The sequence below is a fragment of the Schistocerca gregaria genome, chromosome 3 (assembly GCF_023897955.1).
Source record: "Schistocerca gregaria isolate iqSchGreg1 chromosome 3, iqSchGreg1.2, whole genome shotgun sequence".
Lineage (NCBI taxonomy): Eukaryota > Metazoa > Arthropoda > Insecta > Orthoptera > Acrididae > Schistocerca > Schistocerca gregaria.
In genome coordinates, this window is record NC_064922.1 from 18942679 (window position 1) to 18955312 (window position 12634).

At 49.3% G+C, this 12634-nt stretch overlaps 2 non-coding genes across 2 annotated transcripts; both read left to right on the forward strand.

Moving 5' to 3' along the window:
* The first annotated feature begins 5154 nt into the window (after positions 1-5154).
* Trnaa-agc (transfer RNA alanine (anticodon AGC)) lies at positions 5155-5228 on the forward strand. Its single transcript has one exon. It is a non-coding gene; the product is annotated as a tRNA-Ala (tRNA).
* A 5734-nt stretch (positions 5229-10962) lies between these two features.
* Positions 10963-11036, forward strand: Trnaa-agc (transfer RNA alanine (anticodon AGC)). Its single transcript has one exon. It is a non-coding gene; the product is annotated as a tRNA-Ala (tRNA).
* The last annotated feature ends 1598 nt before the right edge of the window (positions 11037-12634 follow it).

The following is a 12634-nucleotide window of genomic DNA, read 5'->3' on the forward strand; positions in this document are numbered from 1 at the left end:
GCACAATGGGGCTCGAGATGTGCTTGTTACCTCAGGTGCTGTGTGATTGTGGACAAGGAGTGAAATTGACCAATTTGTGACCGCCCTTTCAATTTAAGACGTTCAAAACAGACGGAATTGGCATTCGTAATACCAGAGCATCGAAACTACTTGGAACTCTTGTGTATATGAACGTGTCCGCGCCTTTGTATTCTGGTACCTTCGCCGCTACAAACCAACCAACCATCGTGTCCGTGCACATCAGAGTCGCAAAGGATGGAGAATAGCCAGGCTTGGTCGTGTGTGTAGCTGTAGCTCAGTTGGCAGATCGTTCGCTTAGCGTGTGAACGGTCTCGGGTTCAAGCCCCGGCTCCTCCATGTTTTGTGGTCAGTGCATTGTAAGTGTTGGTCGCGGCGAACATAAACGCACGCAAGAAGTTGCAAAACCAGCGTCACAGACTGATATGATGTATACTGTCATAAGGAGAGCAAGGTGTAAGTGTGGGGACCGGCTGTTATCGTGGTGTCATCGAGTGCAGATCTGTCTTAGGTATCACGGCTTAACGTCATTGAAGTCTGGAGGTGGACAACACGTTCGTCTTACTCAGAGCGGTGTCTGAACTCTATTTTCGACGTTATGCGTGCTACTTTCATTGTGGCCAACAACGATTCGATACAGAATGCACGAAACCTGAAAGACACCCTCACTGATACATAGAGAGTAGTATTTGTCTGCGGAATAATGGGAGTGCAAGGGTCTGTGACGTTGATATGACTGTATGTAGCACTACTAGTTATCGGGGGGGTGGGCGTAGCTCAGATGGTAGAGCGCTCGCTTATCGTGCGAGAGGTACTGGGATCGGTTCCCAGTGCCTCCAGAATTTTTAACACATCTACATGCGCACCTTGCCATGCAAGTGGAATAATTCCCAACCGGCAGAGGTGTGTAGGCAGATACAAGCGAACGATTAGCATCCACAATTGCGCCGATTTCACGTAAATCCCACTGCACGTTCCCATTCTTTGCGTGCAGTCGGCTGCTACTGGTGTTGCTGGTTGTGACTGCCGATAACAGATGCCGTAGCAATCAATTCATGGAGTGAGTTGTATGTTTTGCGATAGTCTGTCTCTGACAAGGAAGCACAGGTGATATAGGTGCGAACACAGGAAGCTTGCAGCCCCTCGCTACCTGCAGACACAGAGCAGCCACACTAGAAGAGCGGCCTAAGCCGTAGGCGAAATGTGCTCATTCGCTGTGGCGCGACGTCGAACTATAAATAAGGCTGTCACTAGCGTGAGCGTCGTGTAAAGTCGGAAAAGTCATCTGCATGGGTGATTGCCAAGTTTGGGGAGCGTTTCGTAGTACGATCTGTGCAAAGGGGACGCGGAAACTTATTGTGTCCCAGTGTTTTGCAGTTGGACGACAAGAGTTTTACGCAGTAGCAAAGAGCGAGGCACTGAGTTGGCATGAACAATGGAGAGCACAATGGGGCTCGAGATGTGCTTGTTACCTCAGGTGCTGTGTGATTGTGGACAAGGAGTGAAATGGACCAATTTGTGACCGCCCTTTCAATTTAAGACGTTCAAAACAGACGGAATTTGCATTCGTAATACTAGAGCATCGAAACTACTTGGAACTCTTGTGTATATGAACGTGTCCGCGCCTTTGTATTCTGGTACCTTCGCCGCTACAAACCAACCAACCATCGTGTCCGTGCACATCAGAGTCGCAATGAATGGAGAATAGGCTGGCTTGGTCGTGTGTGTAGCTGTAGCTCAGTTGGCAGATCGTTCGCTTAGCGTGTGAACGGTCTCGGGTTCAAGCCCTGGCTCCTCCATGTTTTGTGGTCAGTGCATGGTAAGTGTTGGTCGCGGCGAACATAAACGCACGCAAGAAGTTGCAAAACCAGCGTCACAGACTGATATGATGTATACTGTCATAAGGAGAGCAAGGTGTAAGTGTGGGGACCGGCTGTTATCGTGGTGTCATCGAGTGCAGAACTGTCTTAGGTATCACGGCTTAACGTCATTGAAGTCTGGAGGTGGACAACACGTTCGTCTTACTCAGAGCGGTGTCTGAACTCTATTTTCGACGTTATGCGTGCCACTTTCATTGTGGCCAACTACGATTCGATACAGAATGCACGAAACCTGAAAGACACCCTCACTGATACATAGAGAGTAGAGTTTGTCTGCGGAATAATGGGAGTGCAATGGTCTGTGACGTTGATATGACTGTATGTAGCACTACTAGTTATTGGGGGGGTGGGCGTAGCTCAGATGGTAAAGCGCTCGCTTAGCGTGCGAGAGGTACTGGGTCGATACCCAGCGCTTCCAGAATTTTTAACACACCTACATGCGCACCTTGCCATGCGAGTGGAATAATTCCCAACCGACAGATACAAGCGAACGATTAGCATCCACAATTGCGCCGATTTCACGTAAATCCCACTGCACGTTCCCATTCTTTGCGTGCAGTCGGCTGCTACTGGTGTTGCTGGTTGTGACTGCTGATAACAGATGCCGTAGCAATCAATTCATGGAGTGAGTTGTATGTTTTGCGATAGTCTGTCTCTGACAAGGAAGCACAGGTGATATAGGTGCGAACACAGGAAGCTTGCAGCCCCTCGCTGCCTGCAGACACAGAGCAGCCACACTAGAAGAGCGGCCTAAGCCGTAGGCGAAATGTGCTCATTCGCTTTGGCGCGACGTCGAACTATAAATAAGACTGTCACTAGCGTGAGCGTTGCGTGAGCGTCGTGTAAAGTCGGAAAAGTCATCTGCATGGGTGATTGCCAAGTTTGGGGAGCGTTTCGTAGTACGATCAGTGCAAAGGGGACGCGGAAACTTATTGTGTCCCAGTGTTTTGCAGTTGGACGACAAGAGTTTTACGCAGTAGCAAAGAACGAGGCACTGAGTTGGCATGAACAATGGAGAGCACAATGGGGCTCGAGATGTGCTTGTTACCTCAGGTGCTGTGTGATTGTGGACAAGGAGTGAAATGGACCAATTTGTGACCGCCCTTTCAATTTAAGACGTTCAAAACAGACGGAATTTGCATTCGTAATACTAGAGCATCGAAACTACTTGGAACTCTTGTGTATATGAACGTGTCCGCGCCTTTGTATTCTGGTACCTTCGCCGCTACAAACCAACCAACCATCGTGTCCGTGCACATCAGAGTCGCAATGAATGGAGAATAGGCTGGCTTGGTCGTGTGTGTAGCTGTAGCTCAGTTGGCAGATCGTTCGCTTAGCGTGTGAACGGTCTCGGGTTCAAGCCCTGGCTCCTCCATGTTTTGTGGTCAGTGCATGGTAAGTGTTGGTCGCGGCGAACATAAACGCACGCAAGAAGTTGCAAAACCAGCGTCACAGACTGATATGATGTATACTCTCATAAGGAGAGCAAGGTGTAAGTGTGGGGACCGGCTGTTATCGTGGTGTCATCGAGTGCAGAACTGTCTTAGGTATCACGGCTTAACGTCATTGAAGTCTGGAGGTGGACAACACGTTCGTCTTACTCAGAGCGGTGTCTGAACTCTATTTTCGACGTTATGCGTGCCACTTTCATTGTGGCCAACTACGATTCGATACAGAATGCACGAAACCTGAAAGACACCCTCACTGATACATAGAGAGTAGTGTTTGTCTGCGGAATAATGGGAGTGCAATGGTCTGTGACGTTGATGTGACTGTATGTAGCACTACTAGTTATCGGGGGGGTGGGCGTAGCTCAGATGGTAAAGCGCTCGCTTAGCGTGCGAGAGGTACTGGGTCGATACCCAGCGCCTCCAGAATTTTTAACACACCTACATGCGCACCTTGCCATTCGAGTGGAATAATTCCCAACCGGCAGATACAAGCGAACGATTAGCATCCACAATTGCGCCGATTTCACGTAAATCCCACTGCACGTTCCCATTCTTTGCGTGCAGTCGGCTGCTACTGGTGTTGCTGGTTGTGACTGCTGATAACAGATGCCGTAGCAATCAATTCATGGAGTGAGTTGTATGTTTTGCGATAGTCTGTCTCTGACAAGGAAGCACAGGTGATATAGGTGCGAACACAGGAAGCTTGCAGCCCCTCGCTGCCTGCAGACACAGAGCAGCCACACTAGAAGAGCGGCCTAAGCCGTAGGCGAAATGTGCTCATTCGCTTTGGCGCGACGTCGAACTATAAATAAGACTGTCACTAGCGTGAGCGTTGCGTGAGCGTCGTGTAGAGTCGGAAAAGTCATCTGCATGGGTGATTGCCAAGTTTGGGGAGCGTTTCGTAGTACGATCAGTGCAAAGGGGACGCGGAAACTTATTGTGTCCCAGTGTTTTGCAGTTGGACGACAAGAGTTTTACGCAGTAGCAAAGAGCGAGGCACTGAGTTGGCATGAACAATGGAGAGCACAATGGGGCTATAATGTGCTTGTTACCTCAGGTGCTGTGTGATTGTGGACAAGGAGTGAAATGGACCAATTTGTGACCGCCCTTTCAATTTAAGACGTTCAAAACAGACGGAATTTGCATTCGTAATACCAGAGCATCGAAACTACTTGGAACTCTTGTGTATATGAACGTGTCCGCGCCTTTGTATTCTGGTACCTTCGCCGCTACAAACCAACCAACCATCGTGTCCGTGCACATCAGAGTCGCAAAGAATGGAGAATAGCCAGGCTTGGTCGTGTGTGTAGCTGTAGCTCAGTTGGCAAATCGTTCGCTTAGCGTGTGAACGGTCTCGGGTTCAAGCCCCGGCTCCTCCATGTTTTGTGGTCAGTGCATGGTAAGTGTTGGTCGCGGCGAACATAAACGCACGCAAGAAGTTGCAAAACCAGCGTCACAGACTGATATGATGTATACTGTCATAAGGAGAGCAAGGTGTAAGTGTGGGGACTGGCTGTTATCGTGGTGTCATCGAGTGCAGATCTGTCTTAGGTATCGCGGCTTAACGTCATTGAAGTCTGGAGGTCGACAACACGTTCGTCTTACTCAGAGCGGTGTCTGAACTCTATTTTCGACGTTATGCGTGCCACTTTCATTGTGGCCAACTACGATTCGATACAGAATGCACGAAACCTGAAAGACACCCTCACTGATACATAGAGAGTAGTGTTTGTCTGCGGAATAATGGGAGTGCAAGGGTCTGTGACGTTGATATGACTGTATGTAGCACTACTAGTTATCGGGGGGGTGGGCGTAGCTCAGATGGTAGAGCGCTCGCTTAGCGTGCGAGAGGTACTGGGATCGATACCCAGTGCCTCCAGAATTTTTAACACATCTACATGCGCACCTTGCCATGCAAGTGGAATAATTCCCAACCGGCAGAGGTGTGTAGGCAGATACAAGCGAACGATTAGCATCCACAATTGCGCCGATTTCACGTAAATCCCACTGCACGTTCCCATTCTTTGCGTGCAGTCGGCTGCTACTGGTGTTGCTGGTTGTGACTGCTGATAACAGATGCCGTAGCAATCAATTCATGGAGTGAGTTGTATGTTTTGCGATAGTCTGTCTCTGACAAGGAAGCACAGGTGATATAGGTGCGAACACAGGAAGCTTGCAGCCCCTCGCTGCCTGCAGACACAGAGCAGCCACACTAGAAGAACGGCCTAAGCCGTAGGCGAAATGTGCTCATTCGCTTTGGCGCGACGTCGAACTATAAATAAGGCTGTCACTAGCGTGAGCGTCGTGTAAAGTCGGAAAAGTCATCTGCGTGGGTGATTGCCAAGTTTGGGGAGCGTTTCGTAGTACGATCAGTGCAAAGGGGACGCGGAAACTTATTGTGTCCCAGTGTTTTGCAGTTGGACGACAAGAGTTTTACGCAGTAGCAAAGAGCGAGGCACTGAGTTGGCATGAACAATGGAGAGCACAATGGGGCTATAATGTGCTTGTTACCTCAGGTGCTGTGTGATTGTGGACAAGGAGTGAAATGGACCAATTTGTGACCGCCCTTTCAATTTAAGACGTTCAAAACAGACGGAATTTGCATTCGTAATACCAGAGCATCGAAACTACTTGGAACTCTTGTGTATATGAACGTGTCCGCGCCTTTGTATTCTGGTACCTTCGCCGCTACAAACCAACCAACCATCGTGTCCGTGCACATCAGAGTCGCAAAGAATGGAGAATAGCCAGGCTTGGTCGTGTGTGTAGCTGTAGCTCAGTTGGCAAATCGTTCGCTTAGCGTGTGAACGGTCTCGGGTTCAAGCCCCGGCTCCTCCATGTTTTGTGGTCAGTGCATGGTAAGTGTTGGTCGCGGCGAACATAAACGCACGCAAGAAGTTGCAAAACCAGCGTCACAGACTGATATGATGTATACTGTCATAAGGAGAGCAAGGTGTAAGTGTGGGGACTGGCTGTTATCGTGGTGTCATCGAGTGCAGATCTGTCTTAGGTATCGCGGCTTAACGTCATTGAAGTCTGGATGTCGACAACACGTTCGTCTTACTCAGAGCGGTGTCTGAGCTCTATTTTCGACGTTATGCGTGCCACTTTCATTGTGGCCAACTACGATTCGATACAGAATGCACGAAACCTGAAAGACACCCTCACTGATACATAGAGAGTAGTGTTTGTCTGCGGAATAATGGGAGTGCAATGGTCTGTGACGTTGATATGACTGTATGTAGCACTACTAGTTATCGGGGGGGTGGGCGTAGCTCAGATGGTAGAGCGCTCGCTTAGCGTGCGAGAGGTACTGGGATAGATACCCAGTGCCTCCAGAATTTTTAACACATCTACATGCGCACCTTGCCATGCAAGTGGAATAATTCCCAACCGGCAGAGGTGTGTAGGCAGATACAAGCGAACGATTAGCATCCACAATTGCGCCGATTTCACGTAAATCCCACTGCACGTTCCCATTCTTTGCGTGCAGTCGGCTGCTACTGGTGTTGCTGGTTGTGACTGCTGATAACAGATGCCGTAGCAATCAATTCATGGAGTGAGTTGTATGTTTTGCGATAGTCTGTCTCTGACAAGGAAGCACAGGTGATATAGGTGCGAACACAGGAAGCTTGCAGCCCCTCGCTGCCTGCAGACACAGAGCAGCCACACTAGAAGAGCGGCCTAAGCCGTAGGCGAAATGTGCTCATTCGCTTTGGCGCGACGTCGAACTATAAATAAGGCTGTCACTAGCGTGAGCGTCGTGTAAAGTCGGAAAAGTCATCTGCATGGGTGATTGCCAAGTTTGGGGAGCGTTTCGTAGTACGATCAGTGCAAACTGGACGCGGAAACTTATTGTGTCCCAGTGTTTTGCAGTTGGACGACAAGAGTTTTACGCAGTAGCAAAGAGCGAGGCACTGAGTTGGCATGAACAATGGAGAGCACAATGGAGCTCGAGATGTGCTTGTTACCTCAGGTGCTGTGTGATTGTGGACAAGGAGTGGAATGGACCGATTTGTGACCGCCCTTTCAATTTAAGACGTTCAAAACAGACGGAATTTGCATTCGTAATACCAGAGCATCGAAACTACTTGGAACTCTTGTGTATATGAACGTGTCCGCGCCTTTGTATTCTGGTACCTTCGCCGCTACAAACCAACCAACCATCGTGTCCGTGCACATCAGAGTCGCAAAGAATGGAGAATAGCCCGGCTTGGTCGTGTGTGTAGCTGTAGCTCAGTTGGCAGATCGTTCGCTTAGCGTGTGAAGGGTCTCGGGTTCAAGCCTTGGCTCCTCCATGTTTTGTGGTCAGTGCATGGTAAGTCTTGGTCGCGGCGAACATAAACGCACGCAAGAAGTTGCAAAACCAGCGTCACAGACTGATATGATGTATACTCTCATAAGGAGAGCAAGGTGTAAGTGTGGGGACCGGCTGTTATCGTGGTGTCATCGAGTGCAGATCTGTCTTAGGTATCACGGCTTAACGTCATTGAAGTCTGGAGGTGGTCAACACGTTCGTCTTACTCAGAGCGGTGTCTGAACTCTATTTTCGACGTTATGCGTGCCACATTCATTGTGGCCAACTACGATTCGATACAGAATGCACGAAACCTGAAAGACACCCTCACTGATACATAGAGAGTAGTGTTTGTCTGCGGAATAATGGGAGTGCAATGGGCTGTGACGTTGATATGACTGTATGTAGCACTACTAGTTATCGGGAGGGTGGGCGTAGCTCAGATGGTAAAGCGCTCGCTTAGCGTGCGAGAGGTACTGGGTCGATACCCAGCGCCTCCAGAATTTTTAACACACCTACATGCGCACCTTGCCATGCGAGTGGAATAATTCCCAACCGGCAGATACAAGCGAACGATTAGCATCCACAATTGCGCCGATTTCACGTAAATCCCACTGCACGTTCCCATTCTTTGCGTGCAGTCGGCTGCTACTGGTGTTGCTGGTTGTGACTGCTGATAACAGATGCCGTAGCAATCAATTCATGGAGTGAGTTGTATGTTTTGCGATAGTCTGTCTCTGACAAGGAAGCACAGGTGATATAGGTGCGAACACAGGAAGCTTGCAGCCCCTCGCTGCCTGCAGACACAGAGCAGCCACACTAGAAGAGCGGCCTAAGCCTTAGGCGAAATGTGCTCATTCGCTTTGGCGCGACGTCGAACTATAAATAAGACTGTCACTAGCGTGAGCGTCGTGTAAAGTCGGAAAAGTCATCTGCATGGGTGATTGCCAAGTTTGGGGAGCGTTTCGTAGTACGATCAGTGCAAAGGGGACGCGGAAACTTATTGTGTCCCAGTGTTTTGCAGTTGGACGACAAGAGTTTTACGCAGTAGCAAAGAGCGAGGCACTGAGTTGGCATGAACAATGGAGAGCACAATGGGGCTCGAGATGTGCTTGTTACCTCAGGTGCTGTGTGATTGTCGACAAGGAGTGAAATGGACCAATTTGTGACCGCCCTTTCAATTTAAGACGTTCAAAACAGACGGAATTTGCATTCGTAATACCAGAGCATCGAAACTACTTGGAACTCTTGTGTATATGAACGTGTCCGCGCCTTTGTATTCTGGTACCTTCGCCGCTACAAACCAACCAACCATCGTGTCCGTGCACATCAGAGTCGCAAAGAATGGAGAATAGCCAGGCTTGGTCGTGTGTGTAGCTGTAGCTCAGTTGGCAGATCGTTCGCTTAGCGTGTGAACGGTCTCGGGTTCAAGCCCCGGCTCCTCCATGTTTTGTGGTCAGTGCATGGTAAGTGTTGGTCGCGGCGAACATAAACGCACGCAAGAAGTTGCAAAACCAGCGTCACAGACTGATATGATGTATACTCTCATAAGGAGAGCAAGGTGTAAGTGTGGGGACCGGCTGTTATCGTGGTGTCATCGAGTGCAGATCTGTCTTAGGTATCACGGCTTAACGTCATTGAAGTCTGGAGGTGGACAACACGTTCGTCTTACTCAGAGCGGTGTCTGAACTCTATTTTCGACGTTATGCGTGCCACTTTCATTGTGGCCAACTACGATTCGATACAGAATGCACGAAACCTGAAAGACACCCTCACTGATACATAGAGAGTAGTGTTTGTCTGCGGAATAATGGGAGTGCAATGGTCTGTGACGTTGATATGACTGTATGTAGCACTACTAGTTATCGGGGGGGTGGGCGTAGCTCAGATGGTAAAGCGCTCGCTTAGCGTGCGACAGGTACTGGGTCGATACCCAGCGCCTCCAGAATTTTTAACACACCTACATGCGCACCTTGCCATGCGAGTGGAATAATTCCCAACCGACAGATACAAGCGAACGATTAGCATCCACAATTGCGCCGATTTCACGTAAATCCCACTGCACGTTCCCATTCTTTGCGTGCAGTCGGCTGCTACTGGTGTTGCTGGTTGTGACTGCTGATAACAGATGCCGTAGCAATCAATTCATGGAGTGAGTTGTATGTTTTGCGATAGTCTGTCTCTGACAAGGAAGCACAGGTGATATAGGTGCGAACACAGGAAGCTTGCAGCCCCTCGCTGCCTGCAGACACAGAGCAGCCACACTAGAAGAACGGCCTAAGCCGTAGGCGAAATGTGCTCATTCGCTTTGGCGCGACGTCGAACTATAAATAAGGCTGTCACTAGCGTGAGCGTCGTGTAAAGTCGGAAAAGTCATCTGCATGGGTGATTGCCAAGTTTGGGGAGCGTTTCGTAGTACGATCAGTGCAAAGGGGACGCGGAAACTTATTGTGTCCCAGTGTTTTGCAGTTGGACGACAAGAGTTTTACGCAGTAGCAAAGAGCGAGGCACTGAGTTGGCATGAACAATGGAGAGCACAATGGGGCTATAATGTGCTTGTTACCTCAGGTGCTGTGTGATTGTGGACAAGGAGTGAAATGGACCAATTTGTGACCGCCCTTTCAATTTAAGACGTTCAAAACAGACGGAATTTGCATTCGTAATACCAGAGCATCGAAACTACTTGGAACTCTTGTGTATATGAACGTGTCCGCGCCTTTGTATTCTGGTACCTTCGCCGCTACAAACCAACCAACCATCGTGTCCGTGCACATCAGAGTCGCAAAGAATGGAGAATAGCCAGGCTTGGTCGTGTGTGTAGCTGTAGCTCAGTTGGCAAATCGTTCGCTTAGCGTGTGAACGGTCTCGGGTTCAAGCCCCGGCTCCTCCATGTTTTGTGGTCAGTGCATGGTAAGTGTTGGTCGCGGCGAACATAAACGCACGCAAGAAGTTGCAAAACCAGCGTCACAGACTGATATGATGTATACTGTCATAAGGAGAGCAAGGTGTAAGTGTGGGGACTGGCTGTTATCGTGGTGTCATCGAGTGCAGATCTGTCTTAGGTATCGCGGCTTAACGTCATTGAAGTCTGGAGGTCGACAACACGTTCGTCTTACTCAGAGCGGTGTCTGAACTCTATTTTCGACGTTATGCGTGCCACTTTCATTGTGGACAACTACGATTCGATACAGAATGCACGAAACCTGAAAGACACCCTCACTGATACATAGAGAGTAGTGTTTGTCTGCGGAATAATGGGAGTGCAAGGGTCTGTGACGTTGATATGACTGTATGTAGCACTACTAGTTATCGGGGGGGTGGGCGTAGCTCAGATGGTAAAGCGCTCGCTTAGCGTGCGAGAGGTCCTGGGATCGATACCCAGTGCCTCCAGAATTTTTAACACATCTACATGCGCACCTTGCCATGCAAGTGGAATAATTCCCAACCGGCAGAGGTGTGTAGGCAGATACAAGCGAACGATTAGCATCCACAATTGCGCCGATTTCACGTAAATCCCACTGCACGTTCCCATTCTTTGCGTGCAGTCGGCTGCTACTGGTGTTGCTGGTTGTGACTGCTGATAACAGATGCCGTAGCAATCAATTCATGGAGTGAGTTGTATGTTTTGCGATAGTCTGTCTCTGACAAGGAAGCACAGGTGATATAGGTGCGAACACAGGAAGCTTGCAGCCCCTCGCTGCCTGCAGACACAGAGCAGCCACACTAGAAGAGCGGCCTAAGCCTTAAGCGAAATGTGCTCATTCGCTTTGGCGCGACGTCGAACTATAAATAAGACTGTCACTAGCGTGAGCGTCGTGTAAAGTCGGAAAAGTCATCTGCATGGGTGATTGCCAAGTTTGGGGAGCGTTTCGTAGTACGATCAGTGCAAAGGGGACGCGGAAACTTATTGTGTCCCAGTGTTTTGCAGTTGGACGACAAGAGTTTTACGCAGTAGCAAAGAGCGAGGCACTGAGTTGGCATGAACAATGGAGAGCACAATGGGGCTCGAGATGTGCTTGTTACCTCAGGTGCTGTGTGATTGTCGACAAGGAGTGAAATGGACCAATTTGTGACCGCCCTTTCAATTTAAGACGTTCAAAACAGACGGAATTTGCATTCGTAATACCAGAGCATCGAAACTACTTGGAACTCTTGTGTATATGAACGTGTCCGCGCCTTTGTATTCTGGTACCTTCGCCGCTACAAACCAACCAACCATCGTGTCCGTGCACATCAGAGTCGCAAAGAATGGAGAATAGCCAGGCTTGGTCGTGTGTGTAGCTGTAGCTCAGTTGGCAGATCGTTCGCTTAGCGTGTGAACGGTCTCGGGTTCAAGCCCCGGCTCCTCCATGTTTTGTGGTCAGTGCATGGTAAGTGTTGGTCGCGGCGAACATAAACGCACGCAAGAAGTTGCAAAACCAGCGTCACAGACTGATATGATGTATACTCTCATAAGGAGAGCAAGGTGTAAGTGTGGGGACCGGCTGTTATCGTGGTGTCATCGAGTGCAGATCTGTCTTAGGTATCACGGCTTAACGTCATTGAAGTCTGGAGGTGGACAACACGTTCGTCTTACTCAGAGCGGTGTCTGAACTCTATTTTCGACGTTATGCGTGCCACTTTCATTGTGGCCAACTACGATTCGATACAGAATGCACGAAACCTGAAAGACACCCTCACTGATACATAGAGAGTAGTGTTTGTCTGCGGAATAATGGGAGTGCAATGGTCTGTGACGTTGATATGACTGTATGTAGCACTACTAGTTATCGGGGGGGTGGGCGTAGCTCAGATGGTAAAGCGCTCGCTTAGCGTGCGACAGGTACTGGGTCGATACCCAGCGCCTCCAGAATTTTTAACACACCTACATGCGCACCTTGCCATGCGAGTGGAATAATTCCCAACCGACAGATACAAGCGAACGATTAGCATCCACAATTGCGCCGATTTCACGTAAATCCCACTGCACGTTCCCATTCTTTGCGTGC